Genomic DNA, 16,887 nt, shown 5'->3' on the forward strand with positions numbered 1-16,887 from the left:
ATTCTATACTTAGTTTGAAATGTTTCTTTTATTTTTTTTATTTTACCCCGTTTTCGTGGTATCCAATTGTTTTAGTAGATACTATCTTATTTCATCGCTACAACTCCCGTACGGGCTCGGGAGAGACGAAGGTTGAAAGTCATGCGTCCTCCGATACACAACCCAACCAAGCCGCACTGCTTCTTAACACAGCGCGCATCCAAACCGGAAGCCAGCCACACCAATGTGTCAGAGGAAACATCGTGCACCTGGCAACCTTTGTTAGCGCGCACTGCGCCCAGCCCGCCACAGGAGTCGCTGGTGAGCGATGAGACAAGGACATCCCTACCGGCCAACCCCTCCATAACCTGGGCGACGCTAGGCCAATTGTGCATCACCCCAAGGACCTCCCAGTTGCAGCTGGTTATAACAGAGCCTGGGCGTGAACCCAGAATCTTTCTTCTTGGAAATGTACTTAACTTTAGGACAGCTAAACCCTCTTGAGATGAATGGATACTTTTGTAAACATGAACGTATTCTTGCACCACAGACACAGTTGGCTACCAGATATTTAAATACAGCAAGAAAACAAATTAAACAATATATTACAATATTCGAGTGTTAAAGTGTTAAATAGCAAGCGTTATCTCGTCAATTTGCAAAGAAGAACTTGGCTAACTTAGCTAACGTTAACGTCGGGACGCGTTGGCTAGCTAAGGTAGCTACCTAACTTACCGGTTGCGCAGTCCCTCTACCACCATCTCTCCTATCATGGACGACACCTTCTCCTCCAGCTGGTCCACATTAATGGTCTCTCAGCTCCCTTCTTCTTAGCAGCCGACTTGATGTCGGACCACTTATTTTTTACGGTGTCACTGTCCTTTGCCATACCCTCAATGGCAGAGACAGACTCGGCCACTCTCGCCCAACATCTCTTTTTGATGTCTGCAGTGACCCCGCAGTCATCAAGTCTCCCCAACAACAACCTTTTCCTGGCTGCTATTTCCTTCACCATCATTTCAAGCTCTTGTTTGCTGAAGTTTTTATTGCGCTTTCCTTGGTTATCCATTTTTGATTTTGATGTACAGTAGCTAACGTTAGTCTGGCTACAATATGTGAAAAATAATGTTTTTTTGTGCGTGTATAAAGGGTTCGCGAGCCAACTACAACATTTTGATTCTCGAGACATAAAGTAAAAATGTTGATGTAATAAAATGTAAATATCAACACTTTATTATAGTGAGCCAAATCCTATCATCCCCATCACATAGGCTTATTTATTATTCTAGCACATCACTAAGTTCCTAAGAAAACTATGAATTCCTAAGAACATTTTGAGGAATTGTATTTACGAACTATCTTATGAAGTTCTTCTTTTTTTGTTTTAAGCAGCTTCTTAAGTTTTTTCGTAAGTAATGTTTTGTGAATCCGGCCCCTGATCCCCGGGATCGTCCCTTTGGTTGGCGTCCTGCGGCTGGAGCTGAACATGCCGGGGAGGGGGTACCATCACGTATGCTCTCTCCGGCGCTCTAGGTCGCCATGCTCCCACGTCTCAGCCGGACTGACAGGTTTCCCGCGCCGGCCTGCTCCTGATCCCGGGATCGTCATTTTGGTCGGCATCCTGCGGCTGGAGCCGCGCGTCGGGGAGGGGTACTGTCACGTGTGCTCCCTCTCCGGCCTCTAGGTCACCAGGCTGCTCGTTAGGGTGTACACCTGTCACCATAGTTACACACACCTGCGCGTCATCAGACTCCTTAGGACTCCATCACTTCCCTGATTACCTTCCCTATATATGTCACTCCCTTTGGTTCCTTCCCCAGGCATCATTGTTTCTGTTCCAGTTTCATGTCTGTGTTCGTGTTTCTTGTTTTGCATTATGTTTTAATTTATTAATTAAATTATTCACTCCCTGAACTTGGTTCCTGACTCCCAGCACACACATTACAGCTGGAATGCTGTGTGTTCTTTAGTCTTTCTCCATTAGGTTTCCTCAAGTAGAAAGACTCCACTTCTTTGTCAAAAATGTATATTTTTTAAAACAATAGTAAACACGAGAGTAATTTCTACAAAAACACTATAGTGAATACTACAGTATATAGAGTGGTGAGGAATGTCTGGAAGTGACCTCATTTATTTTCTGTGTTTCTCATTCAAACATCGTTTTAAGCTTTGTGTTACTATTGACAGTTAAAGCTGATTCCAGGATTGTACAGTGCATTCGGAAAGTATTCAGACCCCTTCCCTGTTTCCACATTTGTTATGTTACATCCTTATTCTAAAATGGATTAATTATTTGTTTTTCCTCATCAATCTACACACAATAGCTCATAATGACAAAGCAAAAACATGTTTTTAGAAATTATTTTTACATTAGTATTCAGACCCTTTGCTATGAGACTCAAAATGTCGCTAAGGTGCATCCTGTTTCCATTGATCATCCTTGAGATGTTTCATCTGTGGTAAATTCAATTGATTGGACATGTTTTGGAAATGCACACACGCATATATAAAAGGTCCCACAGTTGACTGTGCATGTCAGAGCAAAAACCAAGCCATGAGGTAGAAGGAATTGTCAGTAGAGCTCCGGGACAGGATTATATCGAGGCACAGATCTAGGGAAGGCTACCCAAACATTTCTGCAGTATTGAAGGTCCCCAAGAACACAGTGGCCTCCATCATTATAGAATAAGTTTGGAACCACCAAGACTCATCCTAGAGCTGGCCACCCAGCCAAACTGCGCAATCCGGGGAGAAGGGCCTTGGTCAGAGAGGTGACCAGAAACCCGATGGTCACCCTGACAGAGCTCCAGAGTTTCTCCAGAGTTCCTCTGTGGAGATGGCAAAACCTTCCAGAAGGACAATCATCTATGCAGCCTGCTTGGAGTTTGCCAAAAGGCACCTAAAGGACTCAGACCATGAGAAACAATATTATCTGGTCTGATGAAACCATGTTTGATCTCTTTTGCCTGAATGCCAAGAGCAACGTCTGGAGGAAACCTGGCACTATCCCTACGATGAAGCATGGTGGTGGCAGCATCATGCTGTGGGGATGTTTTCCAGAGGCAGGGACTGGGAGCAAAGTGCTGAGAGATCCTTGATGAAAACCTGCTCCAGAGTGCTCATGACTTGAACGTTCACCTTCCAACAGGACAACAACCCTAAGCACACAGCCAAGACACAGCCAGGAGTGGCTTCGGGACAAATCTCTAAATGTCCTTGAGTAGCCCAGCCAGAGCCTGAACTTGAACCCGATCAAACATCTCTGCAGAAACCTGAAAATAGCTGTAGAGCGATGCTCCTCATCCAACCTCACAGAGCTTTTCTGCAGAGAAGAATGAGAAAAACTACCTAAATACAGGTGTGCCATGCATGTAGCATCATACCCAAGAAGACTTGAGGCTATAATCGCTGCCAAAGGTGCTTCAACAAAGTACTGAGTAAAGGGTCTGAATACTTTCCATTTTTTATTTTTTATTTATTTGCAAATATTTCTAAAAACCTGTTTTTACTTTGTCATTATGGGGTATTGTGTGTGGATTGATGAGGGGAAACAACTGTTTCATACATTTTTAGAATAAAGCTGTAACGTAACAAAATGTGGAAAAAGTCAAGGGGTCTGAATACTTTCTTTTGACTCCCTGTTGGCCCAGCCAACCTTAGTTCATGGAGATGATTCGCCTACGGGGACTCGTGGAAACTCCCGTTGCGCAGGGACCTGTTGTCCCAGGTGCTAGTGCAGGTTTGGCAAGCGAGGCCAGAGATTTGGTTCCTATGGGCCTGGGCTCTAAGAGGGCCAATCTGATGGCTAGAGGTTAACCTCCAAGTGTTAGTGTTACCATTCAATCTGCAATGGTGCCCTCCACAAGAGGGCTGTATGCGTATTAGTGGCAAGCGTTTGAGCTCTTTCAAACATTCTGCACTTTAAAGGTGTACATAGCCGCTGTCTCAGCGTGTCATGTGGGAATTGACAGGACCCTGGCTCACCACCTGGTGGTGCGGTTCCTAAAGGTGTATGTCATCTCAGACCGGTCTCTAAACCACCGGTCGCCCACATGGGAGTTGCCACTAGTTTTGGAGGCACTGTGTTCGGCCCCCTTTGAGCCTCTGGATTCGGTGGATCTGAAGATCCACTCCTACAAAACATCCCTGCTCAGGACTTTAGCCTCGGCTAAACCTGTTGGGGACCTACACCCTTACTGTACTAATTTAGCCCCGGGTAAATCGAAGGGGATGTTGTGTCTAAATGCAGGCTTCGCCCTGAAAGTCAATGCCCTGCCCTACAGGTCCTTAGCTTTTGAGCTATTTCCCTTTTTCGCCTCCTCCTTTTGCTTCTGAAGAGCAACAGAGGTTACATGCCCTGTGTCCAGTGTGAGCTTTATGCACCTACATTGAACAGACCCGGGATATCCAGTTATGTGACCAACTTCTTGTCTGTTTTGCTAATCCAGCTCGTGGCAGGGCGCTCTCTAAGCAGGATCTCTCTCACTGGATTGTAGAGGCTATCTCCCTGGCATACAGCAGCAAGGGGCAAGGGTGACCTAACGGTGTATGCGCCCACTCCACCAGGGGTCTGGCAGCATCTTGGGCATTGTTTAAAGGGTTGCCTGTAGGACATATTCGCGCTGAGACGAGTTGGGCATCACCACACACCTTTGTGAGGTTGTATCGTTTGGATGTCACTGCTCCCAGTATATCACACAGTGTGCTTACGGCTGCGACAGGGGAAAGTCACTAGGCAGCGGGCCATGTTTGCAATACCCAGACTGACGCATCTGGTGGGGTCAGGTTTGGGTGGTCTGCCATGGGGAATTTAATTTAGTATCCGTTGGTGTCAGCTTGTGGCGTGATTATATTCACCATAGTATGTTGTACCAAAGTTGACTGACTGAAAGGGAACATAACAATATGACTATAACTACTGTTCCTTGAAGGAGGGAAACGAGGTACAAAACCTGTTTGGCCCCACACCGCCCATTCCTAGGCTGGGTGGGGCTTTACCTGCTTTCCACAGCAAAACTGCTATGAACATTTATGTAAAAAATACATGTTTTATGTTTCTGAATGATTCATCAAGCTGTTTTGTTGACATTATGGCCCGGTGATGCTCGATTTGAGCAGGGCGTTCCTCCCTAACCACTTTTTCCTGGCGATGTGACGGCCCATAGCACGATTTACCCTGGTTCAGTCTAATCGAACTTCCTCAGTGCTACTTAACGCGGACCTAAGTTCAGTTTTGAGATCCACCAGCATCACTGGTGGATTGGGTTAGATAGGGTTTCTGACTGGTATTGGAACTGTGACTACGGGCAGCCTCTCCCCACTTGGCTCGATGGGATATGTAGTGATTTTGCCAACACAGACACAGACGTACACAGTCTTGTAACCTTAACCTTTTCTAAACTGACTATCGTATTTGCTGATTAAATCAGACTTTATTAATATAATGAGTAATCCCAGAATGTAACGAGTTAATTGACATGAAAACTAGAGAAAATTGCAACTCTACTGAGCGCAATGACTACAATGAATGGCTAAGTTACTTCTGGAGCTGGAGCAACAAGCAAGCTACAAATACCAAGTCAAACATATGTTGAAGGGATCCGTCTTGAAATGGCAAATGACGCACTTGAGAAACAACCGCATCGATTAAAGCATTAGACTGGACCATATTTGAGGAGATATTTTCTTCCCTCATTTACCATAATGCTGAATGTACCTATGTGTGTCTTACCTATAGGTAACTGCCAAAATAAAGGAAACACCAACAAAGTATCTTAATAGGGCGTTGGGCCACCACAAACCAGAACAGCTTCAATACACCTTGGCATAAGTTCTACAAGTACCTGGAACTCTATCGGACGGATGCGACACCATTCTTCCATGAGAAATTCCATCCTTTTGTGTTTTGTTGACGGAAAACAACGTCTCAGGCGCCACTCCAAAATCTCCCATAAGTGTTCAGTTGGGTTGAATTCTGGTGACTGAGACGGCCATGGCTTACATCGTTTTCATGCTCATCAAACCATTCAGTGACCACTCGTGCCCTGTGGATGGAGCATTGTCATCCTATGGGGGCATAGCCATGGTAACCTAAATAATGGCCTGACCAGCGTCTTTGTTACATGACCCAAAGCATGATGGGATGTTAATTGTTTAATTAACTAAGTAATCACACCTGTGTGGAAGCACCTGCTTTCAATATACTTAGCAACCCTCATTTATGCAAGTGTTTCCATTACTGTGGCAGTTACCTGTATATGCAACATTTGTGTGTCAAAACAGATGTATGGAATACTGCGGCATAAAACAAACCCCTCTATTGTCAGCCACCATCTTGCCAGGCCGTTTTCTCTCCACAGCACAGCAGCTGAACTTCACCCAAACCCACAGCCAGAGCCCATACCACAGCACACAGGGGGGTGCTTACTGTGGAGTGAGTGTGTGTGTGTTTGTGTGTGTTGTACTGCAGGACTTTAATCCACAGATCCACGTCCCATTGGCAAGGCTCATTGAGCTAATTAATAATGCGGCACAAAACAGAGCGGGATGGGAGTCATTAGGGAGCTGCAGCTGTGCTCTCTCAGCCCTGTGGTGTTGTGCCAGTGTGTGTTTATTGTGTGTATGAGAGAGATAAAGAATGCAAGGGAGCTTGTGTGCGTTTTTGTGACTGTATTATATGAAAGTGTGTGTGTGTGTGTGTGTGTGTGTATGAGTGAGCGTGGGGAAGGATGTGAGAATGCACACATACATGACTACATGTGTCACGGCAGAGACGAGAGTTCAGATAGAGTGCCTGCATTTGAATGTATGTGACTTTGAATGTGTGACTGCAGGTGCTTTGAAGTAAGAGAGTGAGAGAGATAGAGTTTGTGTGTGAGAGAGAAATAATGGCCATTTTACAGACACCCAGTCCCGCCTCACCAAGCCCTCCCCAGACAGACACGTCCTCCTGACAAACTCAGTTAAGATGGCAGCCCCTTTCCTCTCTCTCACACACATGCACCCTGCAGTGGAGAGTGCTGCCGCTGGTGTGTATGATGTATTCATTATCCAGGATCAAGACAAACATCACACCACAAACTCTGGGTGACTGGGAGACATTGTCCTTTGAGTCAAAAGAGGAACAGAGAGTATTCATGGAAGTCCTTTACACTAAAGTTGCTTATGACAGTGCAATTTAGTTACAACATTCTGTTAGCATGTTGTTACACAGCACCACTGTGTAATGACTCACTAAGCCATAGTGTATAATAATAAAAACCGGCTGATCAAAAACATCTAATAATGAGAATGCAGTATATTGTCCATTTATTGCCTTACAAAATAAATGCAACATAGTGGAAATTAGTTAATGTGCAAAAACATTCATTATAACAATGCCAGAGAAAACTCAAGGCAATGAGAAATGTACATCTATAAAAACAAACATGGACAAGACAAAAATCTTTAAAACAAAACACTAACTTCAAGTACAAACTAAAGTACATCACAACCCCATAGTATAAGATGAATCCCATGCATATAGAAAAATATCATTCTTATTAAGGGACCACCTGATTTAGGTTCACACACACACACTTGATCACCCGCTATGTGGCATTTTGTCTGAGTTGTTCAGAATGGTGTGTAAGGGAGGAAGCATCATTGGAGAGGAGCCTGCAAGGAGGACTGTACACTTGAGCCCCTTTTCCATTACAAGCTTAACCTCCATTACAAGCTTAACCTGAGTGGTATAACAACATAGTGCAAGAACATTTGAGTGCCCTTTATGTCATCAACAAGGGCTTATTCTTATTCATACATGACCTAATGGGGTGTACGTTACAGAGAGGGCTTTACAAGTACTATGCACTAGTGTGGGTAAACAGTAGGACATTGACAGTCAGAACTTTCTTAGTAGTAATGGTAGGATGCCAACAGAGGAAGAGACTGCAGAAATCCTTCCAAGATGTAACAAAGGTAAGGACAGGGCATCCACATACATACAGCATCAGCAAAGGTCAATCGTTGGCTTGAACATGTACTAAATTGGTCAAAGGAGAAACATTGCTATTGCAATGCTGTTACAAAAAAACTGAAACTAGTCTACATTCACTCCCAATTTGCAAACCACTGCTGAGACCAAGTGGGAAACAAGAACAACTACCATAATGACCACAAGAAGGACCCTGGTTTAAATTGAGAGTAAGATGTCATTAGCCTCAGGCTAAATCAGTGGTTCCCCAAACGTTTTCACTCGGGCCCCGTTCCTCATTGGGGAACACCCCTGCATATATTTTTTTGGGGGGGGTGGGGGACATGCCCCTCCTCCCGAAGCCTCACGTCCCCCCCAAGGATCACGCCCCACTGGGCTACATCATGAAGGGAACATAAAGTCATGGCTCTTCATAATAGCGGGTCATTATTGGTAACAAGCTTTGCTGTTTGAGACTGGGTGAGGGAATAGAAAACTCATTAGGAGGTGTGATTGACAAACTACATTTACCTGGAATATGTAGTGAGGTATTTCTTAGCCAGATCTGGGTGTAATTGCTTCAAGGTAATATGCTACAGAATGTCCTCACAAAGGTCAGAGGTCAGAGACAGGGCAGCTGTCTACATGCTGTGAGGCAGTACACACCACAGTGAGGTAAATACAGACATTTATCTTCTCTGTAATGGATATAACAGGATCTGAGGAGAGTCATTGTGATGCAGTATGCTTCCACATGGCCTATAAACATGAGAGCTCTGGAGGAAATGCTGCTCAACCGAGAGGGCCTGGGAGAGCAGAGAGGCAGGACAACACCATCTGACAGCAATGTTACAGCAGAGTGAGGAGTCATTGAACAATTTGTAAACACAATGTGAGTGTGTTCAAGTTAAGGTACAGTGGAGGATAGTGATCCCATCAAACATTGCCCCTAGATGCTGATCTAAGGCAACTCCTATCCCCAGGCCAGCAAACTGCATTGTTCATGGAGGCTGCTTGGCTAGAGGTTATGTGCTCAGTAGGGATATGACGCCTTGTTCCTCCAGTTTGGCCTTGGTCACCGCCTCCCAGCAGAGGAGTGCATGATGCCCTCGAATCTTACCTCCATGCCCGCAGCTTGCTGCTCTGCAACCCCCAATCCCCATGGTCACGCCCAGGGCAGCCACGGCCTGGCACAGTGCTATGTCACAGGGGACACAGGAGGGCCTCACATTCCCCAATGACTAGCTCGGGGGGGCATCAGGTTCTTGCCGGTGGTACTGATGAACACGTGGGCACGGGTTGTGTACGAAGAAATGGCAGAATAATACAGCTGGCTCAGCACACAGCTTGCGGAAGAAGTTCAAGAAATGGGTGATTCTCACTTCCCTCTGAATGCAGGCCATGCCTTTAATTAGTCACTTTGGGTGCTCCGAAGGGGGATGTCCCACCTCACCAGTGATCTTCAGCCAATCATGGGCATGGTTCACCTTACCAACGGGGACCTGAGAGCAGAGGACTGCTGATTAGGTGGATAATAATACAATACTCTACTTTACCTTGAATTTGATCAGATTCAAACAGAGTGGACAATGTTATTTAAACATTCTTCATGTGTACCCTTTAATATCCTTTTCATCCCAATTCCAGACCTTTTCATTCTGCAATGGTGAAGATGAGAATTACCAGTATTCATACATGATAAGAGTTTATATTATCCTCTATCAACCAAAATCTCCACTATTTACCTTTTGCCACTTACAACGACCTTGGAAAGAGTGCAGGGTAGAGGGGCCTTGAATGGATGAACTAGGCTAACAAACCACCAGCATTCGTTGACCTGCTTGCACATCCTTACCCCGGCCTGAGCCATGCCGAAGCGTCCGGGGTTCATCGGACAGACGCGGCTGACAGCCGAAGGGAATCGTCTGTCCGCAGCAACAGTATGTCTAATCGAAGCAGCAGTGCAGTTCACAGGCATACGCCAGTGGATTGTAGCGCACGGGCTCACTAAACGACAGGTGGCGAAGGTGAACTTTCAGCTCCAACTCCACGTGCAGAAAACCAGAGGCTACCATGGAACCGTACAACATTGATCACCTGACCCAGTGTGAGTGAACAAATGTGGTTCTCCTCCGGTTCTTCCTTCTCTACAACTCCCTTTCCATCTCTGCAAAGAAAGCAATGGTATTTAGCTTATTAATGGGAGTGCTAACTCAGTTAGCCCTCAACGTTAGTGCCTATTACATTCAATATCCACATACACAATTACGAGTTATTTTAAAGTAGGCATAACAGTGATAATGCGCAGCTCTCTTATACCAGAACGGTTGCATTACTGTCTTTAAAACAGCACCTTTGTCGCTGTAGTTGCTCTGTACCTTTGGAGTTCATGTCTGTTCATCCTGAACGGATGTTTTCCGGCAACAAAGCCAAGCAATTGCATTCTGGGAGTGGTAGTTCCACGCAGATAGGCTACTAGCCATTCTAAACGAGGTGGCGCTTTTTGTTTTATGTAAACAGCACCACCTACCGTTGACTGCACTAATATCAAATGGCATGTTTCTCCGGGAACACAGAAGTATGCCTATTTTATCCTATTTCAAAGCTCAATGGTCTTCCGTCTCTGATAAGAGTGTCCTCGGATCTGTACAGAAACGGGTTCGACAAGACGACGCACACACACTTAAATAGGTAACACTACAAACAAAAGCAATAGTAAATATGGGTAGTCTGTTTACTTGGAGCCATCCTCCCTCTCTCTCTTTATTTAATTTATTGGCATGTGAAACATATGTTAACATTGCCAAAGCAAGTGAAGTAGATAATAAACAAAAATGAAATTAACAATACAAATAAACAGTAAACATTACACTCACAGAAATTCCAAAAGAATAAAGACATTTCAAATGTCATATTATGTCTATATACAGTGTTGTAAAATAAATAAACATCAATATGGGTTGAATTTTGAATTTGTTTGTTCTTCGCTGGTTGCCCTTTTCCTTGTGGCAACAGTACAGTGATGTACTGGGCCGTACGTGGGCTGTAGTGCCTTATGGTCGGAGGCAGAGCAGTTGCCATACCAGGCAGTGATGCAACCAGTCAAGATGCTCTCGATGGTACAGCAGTATAACTTTTTGAGGATCTGAAGACCCATGCCAAATCTTTTCAGTGTCCTGATGGGGAATATGTGTTATCCTGCCCTCTTCACAGCTGTCTTTGTGTGTTTGGACCAGGAGAGTTTGTTGGTAATGTGGACACCATGGAACTTGAAGCTCTCGAGCTGTAGATAAGAATGGGGGTGTGTTCGGCCCTCCTTTTCCTGCAGTCCACGATCATCTCCTTTGTCTTGATCACATCGAGGGAGAGGTTGTTATCCTGGCACCACACTGCCAGGTCTCTGACCTCCTCCCTATAGGCTGTCTCATCGTTGTCGATGATCAGGCCTACCACTGTTGTGTCGACGGAAAACTAATGATGATGTTGGAGTCATGCTTGGCCATGCAATCATGGGTGAACAGGGAGTACAGGAGGGGACTGAGCACGCACCCCTGAGGGGCCCCCGTGTTGAGGATCAACATGGCAGATGTGTTGTTACCTACCCTTACCACCTGGGGGCGGGCCATCAGGAAGTCCAGGATCCAGTTGCAGAGGAAGGTGTTTAGTACCAAGGGTCATTAGCTTAGTGATGAGCTTTGAGGGCACTATGGTGTTGAACACTGAGCTGTAGTCAATAGCATTCTCACGTAGGAGTTCCTTTTGTCCGGGTGGGAAAGGGCAGTGTGGAGAGCAATATAGATTGCATCATCTGTGGATCTGTTGGGGCGTTATGCAAATTGGAGTGGGTCTAGGGTTTCTGGGATAATGGTGTTGATGAGAGCCATGACCAGCCTTTCAAAGCACTTCATGACTACAGATGTGAGTGCTATGGGTCATTAGCCATTTAGGGAGGTTACCTTGATGTTCTTGGGCACAGGGACCGTGGTGGTCAGCTTGAAACAAGTTGGGGTTTGTTATTAAAAAAAATGATTTCACCTTTATTTAGCCAGGTAGGCTAGTTGAAAACAAGTTCTCATTTACAACTGCGATCTGGCCAAGATAAAGCAAACCAGTTTGACAAATACAACAACACAGAGATACACATGGAATAAACAAACATACAGTCAATAATACAGTAGAAAATAAGAAGTAAATACTGTATACAGTGTGTGCAAATGAGGTAAGATAAGGGAGGTAAGGCAATAAAATAGGCCATAGTGGCGAGGTAATTACGATATAGTAATTTAACACTGGAGTGATAGATTTGCAGAAGATGAATGGGCAAGTAGAGATACTGGGGTGCAAAGGAGCAAAATAAATAAATACAGTGTGGGGATGAGGTAGTTGGATGGGCTATTTACAGATGGGCTATGTACAGGTGCAATGATCTGTGAGCTGCTCTGACAGCTGGTGCTTAAAGTTAGTGAGGGAGATAAGAGTCTCCAGCTTCAGCGGTTTTTGCAGTTCGTTCCAGTCATTGGCAGCAGAGAACTGGAAGGAAAGGCGGCCAAAGTAGGATTTGGCTTTGGGGGTGACCAGTGAAATATACCTGTGGGTGCTGCTATGGTGACCAGTGAACTGAGATAAGGCGGGGTTTTACCTAGCAAAGACTTGTAGATTACCTGGAGCCAGTGGGTTTGGCGACGAGTAGGAAGCGAGGGCCAGCCAACGAGAGCATACAGGTCGTAGTGGTGGGTAGTGTATGGAGCTTTGGTGACAAAATGTATGGCACTGTGTTAGACTGCATCCACTTTGTTGAGTAGAGTTTTGTTGGCTATTTTGTAAATGACATCGCCGAAGACAAGGATCGGTAGGATAGTCCGTTTTACGAGGGTATGTTTGGCAGCATAAGTGAAGGATGCTTTGTTTGCGAAATAGGAAGCTGATTCTAGATTTCATTTTGGATTGGAGATGCTTAATGTGAGTCTGGAAGGAGAGTTTTTGTAGTTGTCCACATATTCTAGGTCAGAACCGTCCAGAGTAATGATGCTGGACGGGCTGGCAGGTGTGGGCAGCGATCGGTTGAAGAGCATGCATTTAGTTTTACTTGCATTTAAGAGTAGTTGGAGGCCACGGAAGGAGAGTTGTATGGCATTGAAGCTCATCTGGAGGTTAGTTAGCACAGTGTCCAAAGAAGGGCCAGAAGTATACAGAATGGTGTCATCTGCGTAGAGGTGGATCAGAGAATCACCAGCAGCAAGCGCAACATCATTGATGTATACAGATAAAAGAGTCAGCCCAAAAATTGAACCCTGTGGCACCCCCATAGAGACTGCCAGAGGTCCGGACAACAGACCCTCTGATTTGACACACTGAACTCTGTCTGAGAAGTAGTTGGTGAACCAGGCGAAGCAGTCATTTGAGAAACCAAGGGTGTTGAGTCTGCCGATAAGAATGTGATGATTGACAGAGTCGAAATCCTTGGCCAGGTCGATGAATATGGCTGCACAGTACTGTCTTTTATCGATGGCGGTTATGATGTCGTTTAGGACCTTGGGCGTGGCAGAGGTGCACCCATGACCAGCTTGGAAGCCAGATTGCATAGCGGAGAAGGTACGGTGGGATTCGAAATGGTCGGTGATCAGTTTGTTAACTTGGCTTTCGAAGACCTTAGAAAGGCAGGGTAGGATAGATATAGGTCTGTAACAGTTTCAGTCTAGAGTGTCTCCCCCTTTGAAGAGGGGGATGACCGCGGAAGGTTTCCAATCTTTGGGGATCTCAGACGATACGAAAGAGAGTTTGAACAGGCTAGTAATAGGGGTTGCAACAATTTTGGCAGATCATTTTAGAAAGAGTGGATCCAGATTGTCTAGCCTGGCTGATTTGTAGGGGTCCAGATTTTGGTATTAAAGACTTGGTCAGGAACAGGTTGATAATGTCAGTGAAGACACATGCAAGTTGATCAGCGCATGCCAGGACAGAGAAGAGCTTGGACTGGGCTGAATGGGAGCTTTGACTGGGCCAAGAGACCAGAGGTGGCAAAGCTCTGGTTGGGGTGTAGGGTTTGAGCTTGAAGGTAGGGAGGGGTAGTTCCTCTTGCTGCTTCGTATGCAAGTACCATGTTGTTATATTGGATAAGAGCATCGGTTGGAAACCAGTGGAGTGTGAGGAGGAGCGAGGTGACATGGGTGAATTAGGGAAGGTTGAACACCCTGGAGGCTGCAGCTTTCTGGTTAAAACCACTTCTGGGAAAATGTGAATATTACATTGAATGAACTACAGGACAAAATGCAAACCCTCTAACCCTAAAAGGCCTGTGGTGTTGATGGTATCCTAAATGAAATTATAAAATATACAGACCACAAATTGCAAATGAATATACTTAAACTCTTTAAGCTGCTCTTCCTCCTGGGGAAGGCCTGCCCAATCCAAGACCTCTCCATCACAGTTGACAACTCCATGGTGTCTCCCTCCCAGAGTGCACAGAACCTTGGCGTGACCCTGGACACCCTGTCGTTCTCTGCCAACATCAAAGCAGTGACTCACTCCTGCAGGTTCATGCTCTACAACATCTGCAGAGTACGACCCTACTTCACACAGGATGTCTAGACTTCTGCAACTTGCAACTTACATTCTATGGATTCTTCAATTACATTGAGATGGTGTCTGACGTGCTGTTCCTTCTTTTTCCTTACTGTTTTTCTGTACTGTTTTAGTGTTTCACCACAGTGAAGGCTCAGATCTTGGTCTCTGTGCTTTTGGTTGGATAGGTTTCACAATTTATTTATATGGTTTCTCTCTCTCTCTCTCTTTCTGCAGACAAGTAATACAAAAATGTAAACTAGTAAAGTAAAAAATGGCATTTGGATCAACCAGTCTATAATCTTAATGGGCAACAAGGAAACAAAGGAGAAAGAAGACATACATGGCCAGTTTGGTGGCTATCAGGCTCAATTATAAACTGATGATTTACTTGTACAATTCTCTCTCTCTCTCTCCTTGTCCTTTGCATGACCTGGAACACGGAGAAAGTAGCATTAGCAAAGCTTTGACACTCATAGCAAGATGGTAGACGAACCCTGCCATCGATCTTTGATGTTACTAATGGCTGCGCAATTAGTTATTACTGACGTGTGTCAGTGTTATCTCCTGTCCTCTGAGACTCCAGGTCAAAGGTTAAACACATTGCTACAGTTTTTTTATTAGTGACATTTATGCAATTACTGTTGGCATTAAAAGCTTCCTATCTGCAAAAAAAAAACACTGTGGTAAATACTACATTTTTGTCCCCAAAAGCACTACAGTTCGCAAAAACACTTTTTTAAAATATCGTAAATACTACAGCATTTAATAAGCTTATACACTGCCCATTCCCCTCCCCTATATCACAGTTTGTGCCACCCATAACCATAACCTACATATATACAAGTATAGACCATATATTGTGTTCCCTACAGGTTATAGAAAAAAGCAGAAGCTCTGAACTATCCTATCAGACCCAAGTCCCACCTGCCTACAGGTTATGGAAAATGTGCTCTTTTAGTATTCCTCCAGTATGGAAGAGTCCGCAAAAAACACTACAGTAAAAACTACAGCATACTACAATCTGCAAAAACACCACATTACTATAGAATACGGTATACTACAGTTTTCTTTCACTACAGTATATATACTATAGTTAAATACTACTGTATACTACAGTATAGTCTGCAAAAACCCTACAGGTGAATACTATAGTATGTATACCATAGTATACTATAGTTTGGAGTTTCAGCTTGTGAAATATTGCCATGCTCTGAACCTTCCCACATGAAGAAATACTATTCAGTATTTACTATTCAGTATCTACAACATCCTGTAACTGTTTCATAGGCGTTCTTGACCATCTGTGCCAATTCTAGGTGACAATACACTCAACTGAAAATGGATCAATGTTTCTACAACACTTTCTTTGCACTTTTATTCATCGCAGTGGTCCACAGTTATTGAACAATAATTGAACCGCTAATAAAGTATAACAAACACATTTTTAACACTAATGGCATATGTTCAAAGGTGATGTAATTATTTTCCGTATTGATGATTTATCATAGATTTTTTCTTGTGGGTGTATCTTCGTTTTTTTGTTGTTGTACATCTCATGATCCTCTCTTCAATGCAGAGATAAACAAACCAGCGAAAGAATGCTGAAGAAAAACAGGAGAGACAGAAAGAAAGATATACACCTGGAGGAAGAGTAGGACATGGGGGAAATTGAAAAATAGAAAGAGAGGGAGGGAGAGAATGCAGTAAAGGAGTGACTGGGAGAGATGACAGGAGTGTTACATTTGAGACCAGGGCTCCAGCTCCTCCGTGCAGCCAGTCTGGTGCTGTTGCCATGGCAGCAGCAGCAGCCCTGTATCCTGTATCCGCAGCACAGGCAGAGAGCCTGCAGTCCCCAACAACACACACCCCTCCCACGCCTGACCTGCAGCTGAACCTGAGTGAGGTCGTAGGTCGATGGCTGGCAGCATATGGAGGACAGTGAGCAATGAGTAGGGGATAGAGAGAAGGAGGGAGTGAGAGAGAAAGAGGAGTATGTGCCACACAGATGGGGAGAGGGAGGGGGGTGGACTGAACAGAATCTAATTATCATACAAGGAAAAGATGGTATTGACAGTGGAAGGGTTTTTGTTTGTTTCGCCATGAAAAAGGAGACTTCCTATCTCTTTTGTTTTCCTATTATTATTTGAGGGGTGGGACGGCCATTTTTGCTTATTCAGTGTTCTTTATGGATATGTGCAGGTGTTTGAAGAAAGGGGTTGAAACATAGCAAATCAAAATACCGACAGACACTTCAATCAATTTCACCATGGATCATTTAACCCCTGTGTGCATGTATCTCTATGAGTGTGTGTTGGCGTCTTCATGTTGAAGATGAGTGAGGATGGAGGAAGCATGGGTGTACTTGTTCCTGTTTGCGAAATGATTTTGCC

General features: G+C 44.6%; 1 long non-coding RNA gene across 1 annotated transcript; it reads right to left on the minus strand.

Moving 5' to 3' along the window:
- Nucleotides 1–7,264: 7,264 nt before the first annotated feature.
- On the minus strand, nt 7,265–10,389 carry LOC112216702. Its single transcript, XR_002948387.1, has 3 exons — nt 10,312–10,389; nt 9,679–10,100; nt 7,265–9,435 (listed from the first exon to the last, which is right to left on the minus strand). It is a non-coding gene; the product is annotated as an uncharacterized LOC112216702 (long non-coding RNA).
- Nucleotides 10,390–16,887: the final 6,498 nt, after the last annotated feature.

This window comes from Oncorhynchus tshawytscha, linkage group LG02, assembly GCF_018296145.1.
Source record: "Oncorhynchus tshawytscha isolate Ot180627B linkage group LG02, Otsh_v2.0, whole genome shotgun sequence".
NCBI lineage: Eukaryota > Metazoa > Chordata > Actinopteri > Salmoniformes > Salmonidae > Oncorhynchus > Oncorhynchus tshawytscha.